At 29.5% G+C, this 22153-nt stretch overlaps 1 long non-coding RNA gene across 1 annotated transcript; it reads right to left on the reverse strand.

The window, feature by feature from the left end:
• Nucleotides 1-1171: 1171 nt before the first annotated feature.
• Nucleotides 1172-21446, reverse strand: LOC147802011 (uncharacterized). The gene is made up of 4 exons (XR_015430273.1): nt 21265-21446; nt 13463-13524; nt 8247-8323; nt 1172-3073 (listed from the first exon to the last, which is right to left on the reverse strand). It is a non-coding gene; the product is annotated as an uncharacterized LOC147802011 (long non-coding RNA).
• Between the last annotated feature and the right edge of the window lie 707 nt (nt 21447-22153).

The raw sequence follows: 22153 nt of genomic DNA on the forward strand, positions 1-22153 counted from the left end.
TTTCCAAGGGGAACCGTGAATGCTCAGGTTTATCGAGACAACATCCTTGATGCTTATGTGCGCCCATATGCCGGGGCAATTGGTGATTGCTTCCTGTTACAGGACGATAATGCAAGACCACACAGAGCTCGCATTGTTGATGATTATCTTCAACAGGAAACAATTACTCGCATGGAGTGGCCAGCTCGATCCCCGGACTTGAATCCTATCGAGCACGTTTGGGATGCTCTAGGGAGGCGTGTATCTGCCATCAATCCGCCCCCTCAGACCCTTGCCACGCTTGCAACTGCTTTACAAGAGCAATGGCTCTCACTTCCTATTGAACTGATAGACCGCATAATTGAAAGCATCACACATCGCTGTTTGTGCTGTATTGCTTCTAGAGGCAATCATATTCCATATTAAAGGTACTTTTTCTATTGCAAACCGATACTTCCAATTTGTTTATTTTATACATGTGCTAATTTCTATACTACTATTAATGTCTGATAATTTCTTTTTATGTTGTTTAATACCTTACTATGTGTTGTATATTGTGGGTAAGTTTCATAAAATTCCATGTGTAATTTCTTGAGTTATCGCGATTTTTGTGAATTTTCCTTAATTTATGATAACCAGTGTATAATATATATATATATATATATATATATATACTATCTGTATTCAAAACCAATCCCGAGACGATCAAACTAAAAGTTAAGAATTAAAATTTTGTGCTTGCATTTATTACGCACTGTTTATATTGCTATGCATGCAAGTGAAATACTGTGTCCTTTTAATTTTTTATCGTTCAAGCGAATGAGTACAGTTATGAATCAAAAGGGCTAATAAATAAATAAAAACATGGATTGATGATTAAATCGGCAAAAAAATAAACCAAATGTCAAAAGTGATGATTAGATTGCCTGGTTAGAAAATTGCGAGTCGTTATTATACGGATTAAAAATATCAAGCTTTTCGAAGCTCCGGGGAAAAGAATAACAGGGCTGCCACTGGATGAAAACAAGAAAAATAGTTGCGTTAGTAGCATCATATATGAATAAAAGTCTCCTAAATAGTCTCAAAGATATATAAAATAGTTGCTAACATCATATCCTCCTCTAATATAATTTTAATTATTTGTGCTGTAATAGCATAAAATTCAAATAACATGCATTTAGATACTCATATTTTATAAAAAATGTAAATTTATTTGTGGATTTTCCAACAATATATTCTTTCACACTACGTATAAAAACAGGGAGTTGTATTTTTATCTGTTACAGAACAGTTGAATTTGAAACTTGAATGTCCTTTCTCGGTTCCAATTTGCAGCTGCTTAGTTTAGACATTAAAAAAATAAATATTGCAATTTAATTCAATTTTATTTTGCTTATTTTTCATAACTGACACATTTCCAAATTTTAATGTTTATCAAAAAAATTACGATCACAACTCGACAAAACGAATATCACCATGTACCTTTCTTTCTATTCTAAATAGCTCTAAAAAAATTTACAACATATTTTGTGTAATTAAAGACAATTTTTCTAATTTTGCTACTTCGTTCAAATTAAAAGAGGGGAAAAAATTTAATCCTCAGAGATATTACATTAGCTTTCTGAAACAGGAGGAGCATTCCAATTCCAATAGTCTGACTGGTTAAATATGTCTGTCATGCTTTTGACATCAGACAGTGAGAAATAATAAAGTTAGGATAAAACGAAAGCACGGCAAAAAAAAGTGGGAAAGGGGGAAACTCATGAAGCTATTCTTCATTTTAGTCGCTTTGGCTTAATAAAGTCGCCGATTTTACGCAAATCATTGCAAATTAGTTGTTTTTACTCATATTTCTACTAAAATAGTCGCCATAGTTGCTATTGCTTTAAAATAGTCGTTATAGTCGCCTTTTTAGTCTCCAATGGCAGCCCTGGAATAACAATATCTGTTAAAAGAATAAACCTTTTAGATTTGCTGTAATGTTAGAAAAAGTAAAGTCGCACATTTGAGTACAGAATACAAAACACGATAAAAAAAATAAAAAATATTAACTTGGATTTACAATAAAATTGACACTATAGCACATCAAAAGTACTCGCTTCGAAATTTGCGAGTCGTTATAATATTGTATTTAAAAGATTGGGATTTTAGGAAACACGTAGTAAACAAACAAGTTCGAAAAGCAACTTACATTAACTAAGAAAAGGTATCATAGAACTTTAAAAGTGATTATATTAATTCGAAAGTATTTTACGTTATTATTCTGCTGCATTAAAAAATATTGCGAAAAGTGATCGAAAAACTACATTGTAGATTAGACGCTTCTAAAACTTCGGTGCACTACATAAAAATATCAGACTTTTATTCTCCAAAAAAAAAATTATAAATAAATCAAATTTATAAGTTTTTTATTGCGTTCTGGGGCTGTCGCGGGCAGTACATCACTAAACGATAAGGGTAAACTTCATGCGGCAGCTGGCGAGTCGCTTATTTTGCAACCATATCATATGCAATCAATATTATTTTTGAATCACGTACCCCTCTCCTTTTAATATTATTGTAATTAAATATTTTTGTAATTACCTACCCTGATCGATAATATCACGTGATAGCTCATATCAAGCAAATTAAAAGTCTATAATATGAACATATTCTTTATAGAACTATATGGGTAAATTAAATCGACATGTTTAGAAATGCTAAGAAAACACGTAATAACTTTCCTTACATTTAAAATGTATCTACGAGGATTCGATTTTAAAATTTATGTTTCGAAAGTAAATAAAGACACCAACACCAAATATTATTTTACTTACATCCACCAGTATATGAATAACCTGCAGTAATATTAATTACTATAATGAATATCAAACTGCTTTTTTTTAAAACTGCAGAATTAGAACCAAGATATTCGGTACAGGGAATAATCAATTCTCTTGAAATACACCATTTTAACAGATAGTCGATTCTTAAACTGATACGGAAAAGTTTTGTAGTTTATTTAGTCCATTTGAAATCCTCGGAAATGAGGTTGAAGAGCGTTGTTTAATTCGGCTGGCAAGTCTGGGGCACCCCCGATCCCTTGTTGTAGACACTGTAATAAAAAGTACATTATTATTACCTCTTTATAACACATTTTTTACAATAATAGAATGATAACAAAGGCCTTCGCTTCTTGGTTTCGTGTGATAGAGCTATTAAATAATAGCAACAATTTAATAATAAACTAAGAAAAATTGTATAAACTTTCAAAAGTCACAAAAATAAAAAATAAATAATATAAAAAAAGAAAGAAAATCAAATTCTAACATTTAAGCAAAATTAATAAGTCTGTAAAAAGAAATAAATAAACAAATAAAATAAAATATATAAATGAAATAAAATAAATTAGAAAAACATTATAACTAAATTAAAAATTGAATAAAAGAAAATTAGACTAATATTTTACTAAAATTAATTGCAATAATACAAAACTTAATACAATACAAATCAAAAAATTTACTTCAGGGTCTTGGCATTATACACTTCGTAACAAAGTATATTGAATTAAAATAAGTTTTACGTAAGATAATGGTTTTGGGTTCTAATTTGAAAAATTAATAACTTGTAATTCGTCACAATCAAAATAGTGTAATTTACTTATTTATTTTTTATTGTTTTTATTTAACAGCTGGCAAGTTAAACAATTCCGTCAACAATTGAAATCTGAAAAGTCGAATGAAACAATGAAATAAATCTCCCCTTGATTCAAAGTTAAATAGTTAAAAGGTCAATTATTTTGAACATCTTCGCCCTATTCGAAAATTTTGAAAGTATATTTTTTATTCTTCGATCCAAAATCTAATTTAGATATGTTTTAAGATATACTTAAGGACATATTATTATAGAGTTTATATTATACTCCCATCAATTTTTTTAAATATATCTTACTTAAAATTACGCAAGTTATATGATTATATGCAATTCTCATCACTGCCCCCCCCCTTATCTGTCCTGCCGTCTTAATAAAGTAAAGAAATAAATTTGATTTCCAATAATTTTAATAAGTTAAATTGTTTCTAGCAGTAAATTAATTCCTACAAAATTATTTCTATTCTGGGGTTAAAAAATTAATTAAACATAAATGATAACACGATGAACATTAATGAAAACACGATGAACATTAATGAATTAATTCCTTACTGTGAAATAAGAACAATTTCTATTTAAAATTTATGGAGAAGAAAAACGTATATTGAAATTATTTTCTGAATATGATAATTACAGCTATAAAATAATTTAAAATTAAAAAATGTATTCTATACTTTATTTGAGTATTAAGAAAAACCTAAAGTTAGAAAAAGAAAGAATTTTTGATATGACGATTCTAAAATTAGCAAAGTTTTGGAATTTTTTTTACAATTTTCCATTTTTAGTACTTGCTGTTAAACAAAATAAGACCTACCGACCATTTTCCTGCTATAACAATACTTTGTGAGTTGTGCTAAAGTTTAAAAATAATATTACAAGATTCTCTAAAAAAAATTCATCATTTTGTTTTAAAAAAGGCAACTTTCTTAAAGATAGCGGGCGAGAATAAGTTTGAGCGTCAAAATAAAATTTTAACACATTAATTTTTTCTCCATTTAAAAAGAAAAGTAACATGTTGTATCTTTTTTTTCGCATTGCGCATATATGCATTTATTTTTCATTATTCTAATAGGAAACAATAAAAAAAGATAAAAAATAATTTATAATCATTTCTTCGAATAAATAGTAATGCTTACTAAATAGTCAGCTGTTTTGCATCAAGTAATTCTAAAGCAGCAGAATGTATTTAATTCCTCAATAAGGTTTAATTTTCAACTAACTGGAAATAATTCTAAGCTTTCTTTTAATAAAAACTAAAAAATAAAAAAATAGTGGCTTTCCTCTCCATGTAACGCAAATGCAGGTTAGTTCAACCAAAAAGCCCTCCATTCGCAACCAAACATTTTTTGTTTCAAATCACTCCTGTTCTCCTCATTCACATCTGGCGAGTCTTTAAAATGGGTGCCTATATTTGAGAACGTTAAACATTTGCTTTAAGCACTGGCAATCTCAGAACTTGCTTAACGTAAATGACTAGTGACGTGAATTTTCGAGGTCCCAAAATATTTAAACTTTTATTGACATCTTCATATTTTTTGAAGTTAAATGTCATTTTTCATTTGTTCACTTTAGAGTCTTGGTATTATTCATTTAGTAACAAAGTATATTGAATTGAAATAAGTTTACACGTAAGTTTTACGTAGGATAATGGTTTTGGCTCTTAATTTGAAAAAATAATAACTTATAATTCGTCAAGTCCCAGTGCCGTCGAGCGAATCGAGATAATTTTTCATGGTTTTCCTCTCCATGCCACGCAAATGCAGTTTAGTTCCCCCAGAAAACCCTCCACTAAAGCGAAATCTAGCCCGATACTTGATCCAGGAGTTCCCTTGTCTTCTGGATTGGTTTCAAATGAGAAATATATTGTAAAGTTAATACATTTTATCTGAAAAGCGTGTTTTAGTTATAATAGTTAGAATAAAAAGTAATAATAAAAAAACAATAATTGTTTTAACTTTTCAAATAAGAAGCTCAGTGCTGTAGGGAAGTGTAAGAGTCCAAAAGCGAGAGTAACATCTCGAAATTTGCATACATTGACCACAGTGCTGACGAATCCCATTGCCGTCGGGCTAAACAATGGGGGGGGGGAGTTTTCATGGTTTTCCTCTCCATGTAACACAAATCCATCAAAAAGTCCTCCACGAAGGCATGTTTCTCCCAATACTCGATGCAGGAGTTCCCCTGTCGTCTGGATTTGGTTCAAAATTTCAAACGGAGTTGAACATTAGTAGTCGTAAACCCAAATATTGGGTTGGCTGTTGAGCGACGGTTATAAAATATAATAATTAAAAAACGAACGTTTGATTTAAAGAAAAACTTGAATTTAATTACTAAAACAATTGATTAGGATATTATTGAAAATATAATCTACTTGATTGCGTAGAGAAAAAGATTTTGAAAAATGCGAAAAATATAATTTGATAGTTTGTAGAATATCTAACTACGAAAACACGCAATTATGATATTAAGTTTCATAAATATAGGGGTACACACCTTGCGGCACATGCGCCCTGAGCAGCAACCGTAAGTAATTTTAAAAAAATGAAATAAAACTCAATTTTTTATTTTTTTTATTCTGAAAAATAAAAAAAAGTCTGAGATTGCTCGTTTAAGTTTTTGACACACCCAATCTCAACCAATGTAGGTTTTCGATTGTTTTTTCGATGGTTAACACTACGGATTTACGCATAGTCTTGAAAATATCATATTTTTAACACGACATTATTAGAATACACGAACGAATTTTGAATTCTAGTTATCACTTACGTCATTCGCCATATGTGCCGAATTTATCATAAATTCAATGCTATCCATTTTCACGTAGTTTCTGAAATTACGATTTTTTTAAAGATATTTTACGTCTTGAAAGTTTGGAATGGGGCATTTATATAAATTCGTTTTTGACGAGCTTTATTTGCGCAAACTTTATCGCAAATTTAAATGACTATTGCTACGCATTTCCATGAGATATTTAAAATTTTGATATTTTTAGAGCAGGGGTTTCCAACTTACATGTGGCCGGGGGGCGCAATCAAAATCACCAGTCAAACATCGGGCCACAACTTAATCAAAATTTTATACAGGACTCTTTTATGGTTGAAGGTACATTGAATATTACAGTCAGATTTTTATCAAAGTTTTTTTAACATTAAAAAGCAAAATAACAAGCATTACAAATATTTGTTACGTATACTAGCATTACGAATACTTGTAACGTATCATTTTGAATCTTATCTTAATCAGAAACTTAGTGACAAGATTTTTTTTTCTTTTAAATTTTATTCTGTGATAAATTAAAAAAATTTCGACTTATTAGGAATTATGGCAACAACAAAAAATTCTCGATCATATGAAATTAAATTTTTTTCCTTTTCCGCTCATGCGATATTCAATTCAGGGAAGTTAAATAAAATTTGATATTCATTCCCTCTCTCATGTGCTTTAAAATTTACAAATGTAAGTAATTTCATCCAAAATAAATGGTTTCAAAAAGCTAAATGGGAGAATTTCTTCGAGAAAATTTCTGGTACGCACATGCTAAATTACCTTCACAAAATACAAAAAAAAAACGAAATAAAACAGAGCAACATACACGATTATTTTTGTGTTTAAATAAATATTTTCTTGGATGCAAAACCAGAGAAATTATTTTTTTTGCACCGTTGGTACGTTAAATTTCACAGAAACGAAGAAATTAGGTTTTTTTAAACGGAAGAAAAGTATTTTAAACCCATATAGATTTTTTACAAAAATTGTCCGCTGAGAACGACAACTAATATATTTTAGTTCGCGGGCCACAAAAAATGGCTTAGCGGGCCGCCAGTTGGAAACCACTGTTTTAGAGCGATATTATTACAAATCGCTCATTTAGATAATCAATTATGACGTGGTTTATTTGTGCCGATTTTGTCGCAAATCAAGTTATTTATAGTCACATGATTTAAAAATCATATATCGCTATTCGTACTTACGCGTTTTAAAAATCATACGTTTTGATTCTTCTCGCAATTTAAAAATCACGCATCGTGATTCGCTAAAAATCACGTTCCCTATTGACATTAACGAGATTTAAAAATCATCCATCGCGATTCGTATTCATGAGATTTAAAATCGCATATCCCGATTTGTATTTTGGTGTTTAAAAAAGCATTCGCTGTTACACTTCTCGAAATTCAAAAATCATACATCACGATTCGCATTCACACGATTTAAATACCACATTGCGATTCATATTCACGCATTTTAAAAATCAGACCTTGTGAGTCTTCTCGCAATTTAAAATATCAATTTCGATTCGTATTCACGCGATTTAAAAATCACGACATCGTCATTCTTATTTAAGGGATTTAAAACTCAGGAAAGGAAGAGCACCATTTGGGACAAATTTCCAAAACTGATAAAGTTATCTGCCCAAGTTTAATACAGCAGAGAACAATAGCTTCTGTAAAAAGACTGTTTTCCAGAATGAATTGGGCATGTTCAAAATTGGGGAACAGTCTTTAAACAAAATCATTGAATTTTCACTAAATTGCCCAAAAAAGCTATCAGACAATTACATAGGAAATATAAAAACAAAAAACATTTTATTCACTTTAAAGAGATTTTAAAATGGTTAAGGCATTAAATGAAATTCTTACCAGAACCATTTAAGAAAAATGATGTAACACGCAAAACCTACAATTCCCCTTCATAGATATAAAGACTGCAGTTAATCCTGTAAAATGCAAAGAAAAAAAAAAAAGGATGAAATACTCAAAATTTCAAATAACACATCAAAATAAAAATTTACTCAGGACACTGATATACAACATATTGAATATGTCACAAGTGACTAACTGTAAAAAAATAATAGCTGAAAATAGCTGACTAAATTGTATCCTCTGATAATAAAAGTAGAACACAGGTTGGAAAAAAAAAACTTTAAAGAAGTAGAGACTGAATGTTTGATAAAGGCAGACATTAACACATTATTTTTTTCTATTGAGGATCATAAATGAAAACAAATTGGGGATCGCAATTATTATTTAACCAGGGGGGGGGGACGAAAACACTATCGAAATCTGACATATCACAGCACAGGAAGGTGTATATAATAAATAACAAGGCAAGTTTGATTGAATGTGGGAACAAATATAAGTTGTAAGATTGTTGAAAACATGTTAAAGTTTCGACGTCCAATTAAATCTGTTTTGATAATTACTACATTCCTCTTATTCATTATTTTTTCTCTTGAATATTAATTTAGGACTCCTCATGTGTATACTTTTTATTTTCATTTCTTTAAAAGGATTTAAAAAAATACATATTAAGAGCAGACTTTTCGGAACACTCTGCATAAGACAGGATTCTTTATAAACCTCAAATGCTTTTTTTTTGCTTCTTTTGCCATTTATCTTGTTATTATATTTAAATCCTTAGCAATTTCGACGTCATTTTTCGAGTTTGAAATTTTGCATTTGAGTAATCACTGATTTTTTGTGCACCGACTTCGAAGTCTAAAAAAAAAAGCTTAGAAATTATATTCTTTTTTCATCGTTATAGTGACTTTCCAGGCAGAATTTTTGTCTGCGACAAACCTCAACATCTTTCTACAAGATATTTTTGATGGTAACAAATACATACATTACCTATTTAAACTAACAGACGAGCTTCGTGTTTACAACAACGCCTGTACGCACAGAGAAAAACTGAATGTCAACCGTAATTGTATTTCTAATCATTATTTTTAAATGATTTAATATTTAATTGAAAATGTGATATTTTTTTTCATGTACATATAAAAATATTTCATATTTTAATATTATGGGCAATATTTTCACATTTTGAAAGAGTAACAAAAAAACGCATGAGCTTATTTCGAGTGAAATGGACCAATGAATGTCGACATATCACAGATTTTACGAGAAAATTTTTTTCTTTTAGAACAGTTCTTTATAAAAACAGCTGAAGAAAATTATTTCAATGTTTTGAGACCAAAACTATGTTTAGAGATCTACTTTGAAATATGACTCAATGGGAGATTTCGCAAATTTAAATTAGGTTCCGAACGTTCTCGTACGAAAGGTTTTAAGTGCGAAAGCGCCAGTTTCGGTGAAATGCGCATGCAGAAAAATATTATACAATATAAAATTATATTTATATTTTATTATATAAAATTTTAAGGAAAACGAATGTTTAAGATAATTTATAAAATTCTTCAATCACCTAACTACTCAGTTAATGAAAAAAAAACTCGTATAAATTACTTGATTTTTGAGATCAAAATGTGTTTTTAAATCCTAAATGTGATGCAATTAGCATTTACATTTTTTAAAGTAAGTTCTCTTTTAGTTAATAACATGAGTCCGAAAAGAATTATTTACGGTTTAAGGTAAAACATTAAAAATAGCTTATATGATGATATTGACTATTTGTTTATTTAATGACAATTTGGTTTAATGAATAATAACATAATCGGATAAAAATTTTCAACCTTTCACTAATTATCTAAACTAAATTTAATAGAATTAGTGAATATAATTAACTTAATGTGATCATAGATAAAATGAATTATAGAAATCATAGAAAAAATCATAGAAATCATAGAAAAAATCATAGAAATCATAGAAAAAAAAAGCAAAACAAAGAAAAATGTTAGAAAAAAATAAGCATTATTACCTCGACAGCAAGTAAGCTTCCAGTGTCCGGAAGGCGGACAGGTCCTAGATTAAGAAATTCATTGCAACTACACTCTGCAGATGAATTTCTAAATCGTTAATACGGCCCCGGCAATACAAGCACATAGATCAAGTAATTCTTTTACCGCTAGCGATACAGAATTACTCAATCATATTCCGGACTTCATGGAAGACATACCCCATCATCAACCAGTTCATCACTCGAACTGGTTGGGGCATAATAACTAGAAAAATCATAGAAAAAAAAAAGCAAAACAAAGAAAAATGTTAGAAAAAAATAAGCATTATTACCTCGACAGCAAGTAAGCTTCCAGTGTCCGGAAGGCGGACAGGTCCTAGATTAAGAAATTCATTGCAACTACACTCTGCAGATGAATTTCTAAATCGTTAATACGGCCCCGGCAATACAAGCACATAGATCAAGTAATTCTTTTACCGCTAGCGATACAGAATTACTCAATCATATTCCGGACTTCATGGAAGACATACCCCATCATCAACCAGTTCATCACTCGAACTGGTTGGGGCATAATAACTAGAAAAATCATAGAAAAAAAAAAGCAAAACAAAGAAAAATGTTAGAAAAAAATAAGCATTATTACCTCGACAGCAAGTAAGCTTCCAGTGTCCGGAAGGCGGACAGGTCCTAGATTAAGAAATTCATTGCAACTACACTCTGCAGATGAATTTCTAAATCGTTAATACGGCCCCGGCAATACAAGCACATAGATCAAGTAATTCTTTTACCGCTAGCGATACAGAATTACTCAATCATATTCCGGACTTTCTGGAAGACATACCCCATCATCAACCAGTTCATCACTCGAACTGGTTGGGGCATAATAACTAGAAAAATCATAGAAAAAAAAAGCAAAACAAAGAAAAATGTTAGAAAAAAATAAGCATTATTACCTCGACAGCAAGTAAGCTTCCAGTGTCCGGAAGGCGGACAGGTCCTAGATTAAGAAATTCATTGCAACTACACTCTGCAGATGAATTTCTAAATCGTTAATACGGCCCCGGCAATACAAGCACATAGATCAAGTAATTCTTTTACCGCTAGCGATACAGAATTACTCAATCATATTCCGGACTTTCTGGAAGACATACCCCATCATCAACCAGTTCATCACTCGAACTGGTTGGGGCATAATAACTAGAAAAATCATAGAAAAAAAAGCAAAACAAAGAATGTTACTCTCGAACTATACACTCGAACTGGTTGGGGCATAATAACTAGAAAAATCATAGAAAAAAAAAGCAAAACAAAGAATGTTAGAAAAAAATAAGCATTATTACCTCGACAGCAAGTAAGCTTCCAGTGTCCGGAAGGCGGACAGGTCCTAGATTAAGAAATTCATTGCAACTACACTCTGCAGATGAATTTCTAAATCGTTAATACGGCCCCGGCAATACAAGCACATAGATCAAGTAATTCTTTTACCGCTAGCGATACAGAATTACTCAATCATATTCCGGACTTCATGGAAGACATACCCCATCATCAACCAGTTCATCACTCGAACTGGTTGGGGCATAATAACTAGAAAAATCATAGAAAAAAAAAAGCAAAACAAAGAAAAATGTTAGAAAAAAATAAGCATTATTACCTCGACAGCAAGTAAGCTTCCAGTGTCCGGAAGGCGGACAGGTCCTAGATTAAGAAATTCATTGCAACTACACTCTGCAGATGAATTTCTAAATCGTTAATACGGCCCCGGCAATACAAGCACATAGATCAAGTAATTCTTTTACCGCTAGCGATACAGAATTACTCAATCATATTCCGGACTTTCTGGAAGACATACCCCATCATCAACCAGTTCATCACTCGAACTGGTTGGGGCATAATAACTAGAAAAATCATAGAAAAAAAACAAAGAAAAATGTTAGAAAAAAATAAGCATTATTACCTCGACAGCAAGTAAGCTTCCAGTGTCCGGAAGGCGGACAGGTCCTAGATTAAGAAATTCATTGCAACTACACTCTGCAGATGAATTTCTAAATCGTTAATACGGCCCCGGCAATACAAGCACATAGATCAAGTAATTCTTTTACCGCTAGCGATACAGAATTACTCAATCATATTCCGGACTTTCTGGAAGACATACCCCATCATCAACCAGTTCATCACTCGAAGTGGTTGGGGCATAATAACTAGAAAAATCATAGAAAAAAAAAGCAAAACAAAGAAAAATGTTAGAAAAAAATAAGCATTATTACCTCGACAGCAAGTAAGCTTCCAGTGTCCGGAAGGCGGACAGGTCCTAGATTAAGAAATTCATTGCAACTACACTCTGCAGATGAATTTCTAAATCGTTAATACGGCCCCGGCAATACAAGCACATAGATCAAGTAATTCTTTTACCGCTAGCGATACAGAATTACTCAATCATATTCCGGACTTTCTGGAAGACATACCCCATCATCAACCAGTTCGTCACTCGAACTGGTTGGGGCATAATGACTCAAAAGAAGATGAAAAGATATCGAACTGGCAGGAACATAATCGTTTATAAAAATATTAGTAGAAAAAAAGAAAAGAGAATAGAAAAAAGAAAAGATAGAAAAAAAGAAAATATTTACTATCACGATAGCAGCCGTGCCGATAACGACACATAATTTCTGAATCATAATCAGGACATAATATAATTTATATCGAGAGTATTATTAATTAATTTAGACTAACCTTCTGATCAAGATAAATAATGATAAAGTTATTGTATGTAAATTCGTTTCCATATTCAAAATTTAAATACTTAAAAAAATATGAATTAAAGCAATATAAGACTTACTAATATTCTATAAGCTGCGTGCAAAATAATTTGATAGTTAATAATAAATCAATTCTGTGAAGAAAAATGCAGAATAGTGTTTTTTTAATGTTGCATGCTCTAAGCTAATTTAATATTTAACTGAGAAATAAAGGCTTTGTTTTTCCAAATTTATAAAAGCATTCTCTTTTTTATCTTTTTGTTTTTATTGTGCTTATATACAATTATATTTATAAATGAAGTAAAATAAATATTATATATATATATATATATATATATATATATATATATATATATATATATATATATATATATATATATATATATATATATATATATATATATATATATATATACATAAATGAGAGAAAGAGAATTGAAATCAAGCAATAAAATCGGTACTTATCATTTTTTTTTCATCAAAATTCTTCGAGCTTAAGCTCCGATTTCCTTAGTTTCATGACCTTGAAAGAGAAATTGGATAATATTAATATCAATATTTCACACATCAAAATAGCAAGCATATAATCTATAGGAGATAGCAACAGTAAGCGGCACGAAGGGACTGTATATATGCTGTTTAACCGAGCGGTTGTGAAAAAATCAAAAACGTTCAATGTTACTTACTAAATTAGAAATACAGTATTTATTTCTTTTGTTTTTTTATTTCTGTGTAGAATATGAAAAAAGTAATTAAATTGCTTTGAACTATTCTTATTATAGTGTTACAGTTCTTCGGATAAGCTTTATGGCCCAAATAGTAAAAAATAAAAATAAGAAAATAATTATAAAAAACCTTGAAATAAATTCGTCAATATCAAAAAAGAATTGTTCTAAGAAGGGATTAACTGAGCTGGAGAGTTGGAATTAAATGTAATTCTTATCAGGGGTCTGTCCAGACATTTTGTAAAAGGTCCGTTTTCGCAAAATTGTGAAAAAATTACTCACATTCTTTCAACCAGGGTCCTCTTTTATGAATTTGTGCAAATAGGGTCCGGTTATTGCAAAACTTTTTCAAGGAGTTTTTAAATTGTAAAGACATACAAGATTATGCTCAACACTGTAAATATGTAATTAAAAAAATTAAATTTTGAAAAATAAACAGCAATTACAGCTACTAATTTAACGATGCAACATATAAAACAATAATGAAGATAAACAAATTTGTGAAGGGTCCGATTAAAAGAAATTATTTTGTGAAGGGTCCGTAATTTCTTCTAAGCAGACCCCTGCTTATGAATCACAAAAATATTGATTGCTGAAACCGGGGTTTGCTCTTTAAAAGCGAACTAAGTTCCAATTGGGTCTACCAACTAAGTATTTTTGCTTTCTTCGTTAAATCCGGCTCCTCATTAAATCTGGGTTCATTATGAACGATTTCGACTCTACTAGAGGGAAACGGTTAAATACTGTGCATTCGTACTATGACTGACAAAGAGTAAGGAGAGAAAAAAATTACATTTTATGAAATAATAAATCCATTATGTAAAGTATAAAAAATTTACCACAGATAGAATTTTTTAAACAATCAATAAATACGGTAAAATTTAGATTTAATCTCTACCTTTGCGAGTTTAAATACTTCGGATTTTCTAATGAAAGGAGGCATTTAAAGACAAGTTAAAAAGTGAATCAGTTTGTACAAAAGCCAACTTCTTTCATTAAGTTCAGTAAAGAAAAATATTTTCTATCCATTTTGAGTTATTAAAATCTAATAAATGACGAGAGGTGTGAAAAATAAATATTGACAAGTTAATATGATTTTAAATATACGAGTATATCTGGTAGCCCTTTCATTTTTCTCAACTTTGTACGTTTTTGTATAAAAGTTGACTAACATGCTAATCAGTTTCCTTTTAAGCAGTCTAATTAGCTGGCTACGTAACCTTTTTTTAAAAAAAACATAAAACAGTTAATATAAGTCCAATAAATTCTAAATTGGCAAGCTAAAGTGACCAAAAAATATTATATTGAAATTAATTATTAAAAGCAGAGAGTTGAATCACTAGCGAAAAAGACTGGATAAAAAATAACAAAACCAGTTTGATAGCCTGATAATAACTTTCCAATGACCGCAGTTGAGCTCCTTTTTCCTCCGGCAACTAAACAGGTTTTGATTCCTTGTCCTCTTTCCCTAGATTTCTTAAATTTCAATAACTTTTTCGTAAAAAACTTTTTATTCATTTTTTTTCAATGTTTCACTATTAATTTTCAAACCTTAATGCTCATACTGTTTTCACTTAAGTTTTGAGGGTTCTGAGAAACGGCGATCAATATTATATATCCTGTATATTTGATTTCTTTTTGTGGCAGTTGGGTGACGACCAGATATTTTGAAACTTGTATTTCATCATAATTGCGAACCAGGGAACTGTTTAGAGGAAATTTGGGTCCGTTAACGGACCCTTCACAAAATATCTTTTTATAAAAACGGACCCTTCACAAAATATTTTAACTTAAAAACGGACCCTTCACAAAATATTTTAACTTAAAAACGGACCCTTCACAAAATGATTTTTCTTTTAATTGGACCCTTCACAAATTTGCTTATCTTCATTATTGTTTTGTTAAATTTTGTTTTGTTAAATTGTTTGTCGAATAAACCCTTCCCAGGGCAGAAAACAAGAAAGATGGATGTAAACGAATTAAGTTTTGTCTTCGGCAGACGATTCTTCCATTATTCGTCCGAAATGAATATTCTGTGTTCAGCAGTATAGGCTAAATATCAAATGTTGCATCTCTAATTTAGAAGCAACAATTGCTGTTTATTTTTGAAAATTTAATTTTTTTATTATAATTTTACAGTGCCAAGCATAATCTTGTATCTATTTACAATTTAAAAAGTCCTTGAAAAAGTTTTTTGCAATAACCGGACCCTATTTGCACAAATTCATAAAAGCGGACCCTGGTTGAAAGAATGTGAGTAATTTTTTCACAGTTTCACGAAAAGCGGACCTTTCACAAAATGTCTGAACAGACCCCTGCGAACATTACACATTCTTTGTATTTAAAATTACTTTTATTTAAAATTACTTTAGTACTTTTTTGTTCACAAAAAATTTAATCGAGACATAAACAGACCAGTGAAAATGTTAAGAGATTATTACTCACTATATAGCGCCTAATTTTCGTAACTTCTATCCTTGTATCAAATTGTACAAAATTTGGAGGCATAAAAATGCTTATAGCGGTTGTTTTATTTTATAATCTTAGTTGAACAGCAGACCCAATTTTGTGTTTATGAAACTAACGTTCAACTCCATAGATTTGAAACTTTGAATCCAAACCAAAAGACAAGGAAACTCCTGGATTGGGAGATGACATTTTGATAGAACTAACACGCATTTGCGTTACATGAGGAGAAAAGCCCCGAAAACCTTCCACAGTTAAACTGACGGCGAAGAATCTCTATCCCATGATTCGTTTAACACTGAGGATATTTTACTCCAGCACTCTAGTCGTCGCAAAATTTATTTCGACCCGCCATCGCTGAGATTCGAACCCAGGTTACCTTACTGGGAGGCAAGTGCTTTATCCCCTGAACCCCCGAGATCAATAATCAGAAGTACAATAACACAGAAATATATTCAGTTAACCTTAACAAAATTCATATTAACTCAATTTTAAGCAGTATATACTACTTCATTTTATATTGGTATAAAACATTCATAAAACTATGCATAAATTTACTATTGAATAAAAACATAATATTTAGATCAGAGGTCGCCAAAGTGGTCTATATAGACCCCAGGGGTCTATTTAACATAAGCGGGGGTCGATCTGAGCCAGGGGGTCGAACGGGGGTCGATCCGAACCGGAAGGGTCGATTGGTCGAAGGATTATCAGTATTTGTCAGATAAGTGACAATTAGAAATAAAAGAAGAAGACTTGGAAATATATACAGGTAACGTTCAAAAATTGGGCGACGATTTTAAACTGCGTTTTGTTGATTTGGAAAACATTGACATCCCTGATTGGATTATTGTGCCATTTTCTGCTCAAATTGAAAACGTGGGCATCAACCTGCAAGATGAGCTTGCTGAATTATTATGGGGATTTGAAGCAAGGACGCTTTTTAAAAATTTAACAATAAGCAAATTTTGGACAAATGTAAATACAATGCAGAAATATGTACAACTTTACGAAATAGCTCAGCCATTTATGATAGCATTTCCAAGTTCCTATATGGTTGAAGCCGGTTTCAGTCACGTAAATTCAATCTTAACTAAGAACAGAAATAAATTAAATGTGGAGTTTCGAGGGGATTTAAGATTAAAATTGACCAATTTTGAACCCAATATAACGAGCCTTGCAAAAAAAAAAAAAAAAAACACCAGACACACCCATGTCATTGATTAAGAAGCAATAAATCCGTAGTTACTTTACTTATTATTTCTACTTACTTCTAATTACTTATTATTTCATAAATATTAAGGTATTAAATTTCAACATTAATATATTTTTCATAAAACGTTTGATACACTATGTACTATTATTTTAATAAATGTTCAAAATCATAAAATAAATGTACAAACACAGTATCTAATAGAGTTTTATTTTAATTAACAGAAAATTACTTTTATGGGGGTCGATGGAGATTTCGAAAAATTATGTAGGGGTCGACGATCAAAAACGTTTGGCAACCCCTGATTTAGATAAACGATATAGAAGATATCCTAACCTAATCTTATACCTATATATAGATATAGGATTTAAATATACCTAAAATAAAAATTAAACAACACTGAAATTTTTTACTTCTATGTAAAATGATGAAATAAGTGTGATTTTTAGAAATCAATGTTTTAGTTTTGGGGGGAAATTAACACTAGAATTCCTTATCATTTTGCATTTGATGCATTTCTGTTTACAGTATTTATTTGGGTTTATGTTTTCTTGCATTTTTGATAAGGAGTGAAGATAAAATTTCAGAGCAATCCGTTTGAAAGTGATTAATAAGATTTCTTAGCTTTTTTTTAATTTTATATTTCTATAAACAATATTTAATCATTTATTGTATTTATATTTGTTAGAAGAGTAAAAAAAAAAAGATAAGTAAATGAGTTAAGGACAACAAAATTTCATAGTTCTAGGTAGTTATGAGGAAAAAACTTATGTTTAGTAAATTAGTATGGAAATTATCAAAATCCGTAATTTTTATTACTCAACGTCAGTCCATCATTTTGGTCATGACATCGTAATAATTACGGATAAATCTAAATTATTTGCTCTACTACAGGGTTTCCACAGAAATAAATGAACAATATAGTTGCTTTTAGTTGCCTAAAGCATGAAAATAGTTGCCAAAACTATGAAAATAGTTGTCAAAATAAGAACAAAAATGTGACTAAAATTTTATTAAAGGATTAAATTGTCACATACCATGATCCATTTATTCATGTTGGTAGCAAATATAATTTTTATACAAACATTAGTGTTCTAGCACTAAATTTTTACATAAAAATTTTTTTTTATATTTGCAGAAAATTAAATACTTTTAATTATTAGAAATCACTCAAAAAAATATTTTCTCATTAAAAAAAAAACATACTTTTACTAAAAAAATCTCAGTGTAAACAATAATTGATCTAGCAAATATATATATATATACATATATATAGTGAAAAGTGATTATTCAAATTTGAAATTCTCACATCGTAATATCATATTAAAAATTGGGTTTTTTAAAATCATGCAGAATTTCGTAGCAATAACTGTTGAAAAGGCGATCGAGGAACAAAATAGATTTACAATGGAATCTGTGCAAATTAAAAAGTGATAAATCGAATTTTTTTGATCGTTTTCGTGATAAATCGAATTTAATTAAAAAGTGATAAATCAACATTTTTTAAGAAAGAAAAAATTCATTGTGCTCTAAAAATACAGTGGGACGCAGGTTGTCAACCCAAGTTGTGCCAAAAAAAAAACAACCTAGGAGCGCACAAAAGTCTCCCTATAGTCTTCGTTTCCTGAAAATAGTTGCTTTCTTAGACTTTTCATGCAAAAAAAGTTGCTATAGTCGCATCAGGTCGAAAATAGTTGCAAATAGTGGCTTTTAGTCGCCTGTGGCAACTCTGTATATATGAAATGCTAATTCACTTTCAATTTTTGACATGGAAATATGGACAGTTTTTTTTTTAAAAAAAAACCTTTTTTTTTGTTTTACATTTTCCTTTATCTTTTTTTTATACTATAATCTAAAAAAAACATTTAATAAAATTAAAGAAACATTTTGAAACAATTTAAAATTTTGAAGAAAAAAAAATTAAAACTGCACTAGTTATGAGCATTTTAAGTAGTTCTTCCATGCTGCGCATGCGCAGAAAAATTTTAAAAAAATTATAATATTTACTTTTATCATTTCTGTCAAATAAATAAAAAAGTAGTATTCAATATCATAGAAGTTTATTAAGTTTGAAGCAATTTTCTTAGTAGTTTGTGTACTTTTTAAAAGAAAGCTCAAAATTATCAGGGATTATCCACAAATGTCATTTTGTAGCATTGCAAATTACATAGTGCAAATCATGATACAAAACATACAAAATGAAATTTGTAAAAAACCCTCTATCGTTTTGAGTCCTTTTAAAGAAATATATATACAAAAACTACTTAGTAAAGTGCTTAAAACTTTTTAAATTTTTACAAAGTGAAAATAAAACTTTTTTCATTAGTTGCCAATTACAATTCATTACAAAATTATGAAAATTTAATATTTTTGCGCATGCGCAATATAAAGATACTTTGAATACTCATATCTTGCGCAGTTTATAATTTTCTTTTCAAATTTAAAAACAATAATTTTGTAATTAATTTTAAAATCTAATTCAATCTCATTAAATTCGGATTGAATGATCCCAAACGAATGGGACTTTAAATTTATACACAAAAATAAAAGAGGTGTAATGATTTGGGTTTTTTTTCTGGTACTTTTTTTTCGAAAGTTTTTACACATATATATCCAAGGCATTACTTTGAATTACAGTTTGTGAGTATACAAAATAATACATTAAATACAAACAATGAAACTTTTGACCATAATTGATCAACCTCAAAAAAATATATACATATTTTTCTTTAAAATTAAATATTTTTTAAACTATTGCATTATTAAATAGTATCAAATACTCAAAGTTCTAAAAATTAATACTTTTTTTAAAAAATTATTTTGATTTTAAAGACAATAACTAAAATTTACCTTTATGGTCTAACAACTAATTACTTCAAAAAAATTTTATAATATTTTTTAAATTCTTTGTATGTCTTTTAATGTAATGTTAAAGACATAAGAAAAATTAAATAATCTGCAAATTCACGTATGATCAATCAAATGTTTTATCACGAAAAATATGAATTAAATCAACTGTGAAAAAAAACATTAATATTTTTCAATAAATGAACTTTTGTTTATTTTTATCTGTAAGATTTATTTTCGTTTTTTTCTTTTTGTTTATAGAATATGTATATATGGTAAGAACTTTAAATAAATAGGAAATATTAAGTTTTGAATTAATGTAAACATTTAAAAGAAATTAGAATTTCCTCCAGTTAATTCCAATTGATTTATTTATTTATATAAATAATTAAAAACGTTAATTTTGTTTATTCAACAAATTTCTGTTATATAGCTTTCATATAAACAATAGATTTAAAAATGTTATATTTACTAAAGTGTGCTAATTTTGAATTTAGAAGCATTACTTCATATTAATTGAAATGCTTCCATTTGAAAACAAGTAAATTATAAATTTTTATCGTTATTTCTATAATAAGTCAGCAAAATTTTTATTTGTGAATTATAAGCAGAAAAATAATGTATTACATACTTAAAATTTTCTACTTGATTTATTTAATTAATTAACTAAAAACAATACCAGAAATAACATCTATACAGTCTCTGATATTAAACCGAACACATATGTTAATTATCACAATTGTCATGCCTTTTATTTATTATTAAAAAAAAAACAGTTTATTATCTGATCACATTAAATTTAAATATTACAAAAGTGTTCCGAATGTAAAAAGAACTCCATTCTGGAAGAACTATTTGGTAAAAGCGTCTGAAGATATACGCAACATTTTTCTTTCGACGTGGAAAGAAAATCCATAAAATAAAAAGATTTTAATATAAATATTAGTAAAGGGAAATTATTTAGCAAATAAAATGTATCGTGAATATAAAGTATATTAAAATTCTTTATTACCTCTATCATGAGAATTGACAATCACTGTATTCAATGCAGCGCGCTCACCTGTCTAAAAATTGTTTCCATCACATGATGATTTCATTTCATTTTCGCCTCTTAGTTTAAAACCAATCAAATAGAAGGACGATTGAAAGAAAATTTGCATTTGCACAAATGTTCGCAGAGCAAAATGAAAACTCCTCTACTCTTTTTAGGGTTGCTTTAAGTTAATTTCTTAAGGAAGATTAAGGAAAGGAAATCGCCAAGTCAATGGCGGGAAAGGGAATCGAAATTTTCAACAGTACATGACATTTTTAATTGAATTATTTAAATCCTCGTTCTTTTAAAAATGAATGATGTTTATTTTTTGTTACACATGCATATGTAAGTTTGTGAACTCCTTTCGAAATACAACTTTCATTTTACGAAGAAAAGTAGGATTTTGCAAAATTTTAATTTGCCTCATTTCTTTCCATTTATTCTCCAAACGTTTAAAAGCGGGGAAATAGTGATAACTGAATTACAAGTGTACGTTTATGCAGTATGGTGAGATGGGGGGGGGATTGTGACAAAGGAGAGTCAGAGCCTGACTAAGGCAAGGGCATACGGGGCAGTTGCCCCGGGCCCCACATCAGAGGGGGTCCCCGAAACGAATTGAGAGTTTATTTTAGATTTCTTTCTTAATTAAACATTTTTTTAAACAAAATATCAGTACTGTGTAAAATCCGTCAGTTTTATGTTAGCTTCTTCATTAATCTATCATATGAACATAAAAAAATCTATCTTTCGTAAATCTATGGCTTTCAAGGACGTAATTCAGATAAATTTTCGCAATTACGATGGATAAATTTGGCCAATCAAAAGCTTGTATTTTTACGTATCGCAAAATGCGATATGTTTGCAAAAA

The sequence above is a fragment of the Parasteatoda tepidariorum genome, chromosome 11, assembly GCF_982258835.1.
Source record: "Parasteatoda tepidariorum strain Cologne lab strain chromosome 11, Ptep-v5.0, whole genome shotgun sequence".
NCBI lineage: Eukaryota > Metazoa > Arthropoda > Arachnida > Araneae > Theridiidae > Parasteatoda > Parasteatoda tepidariorum.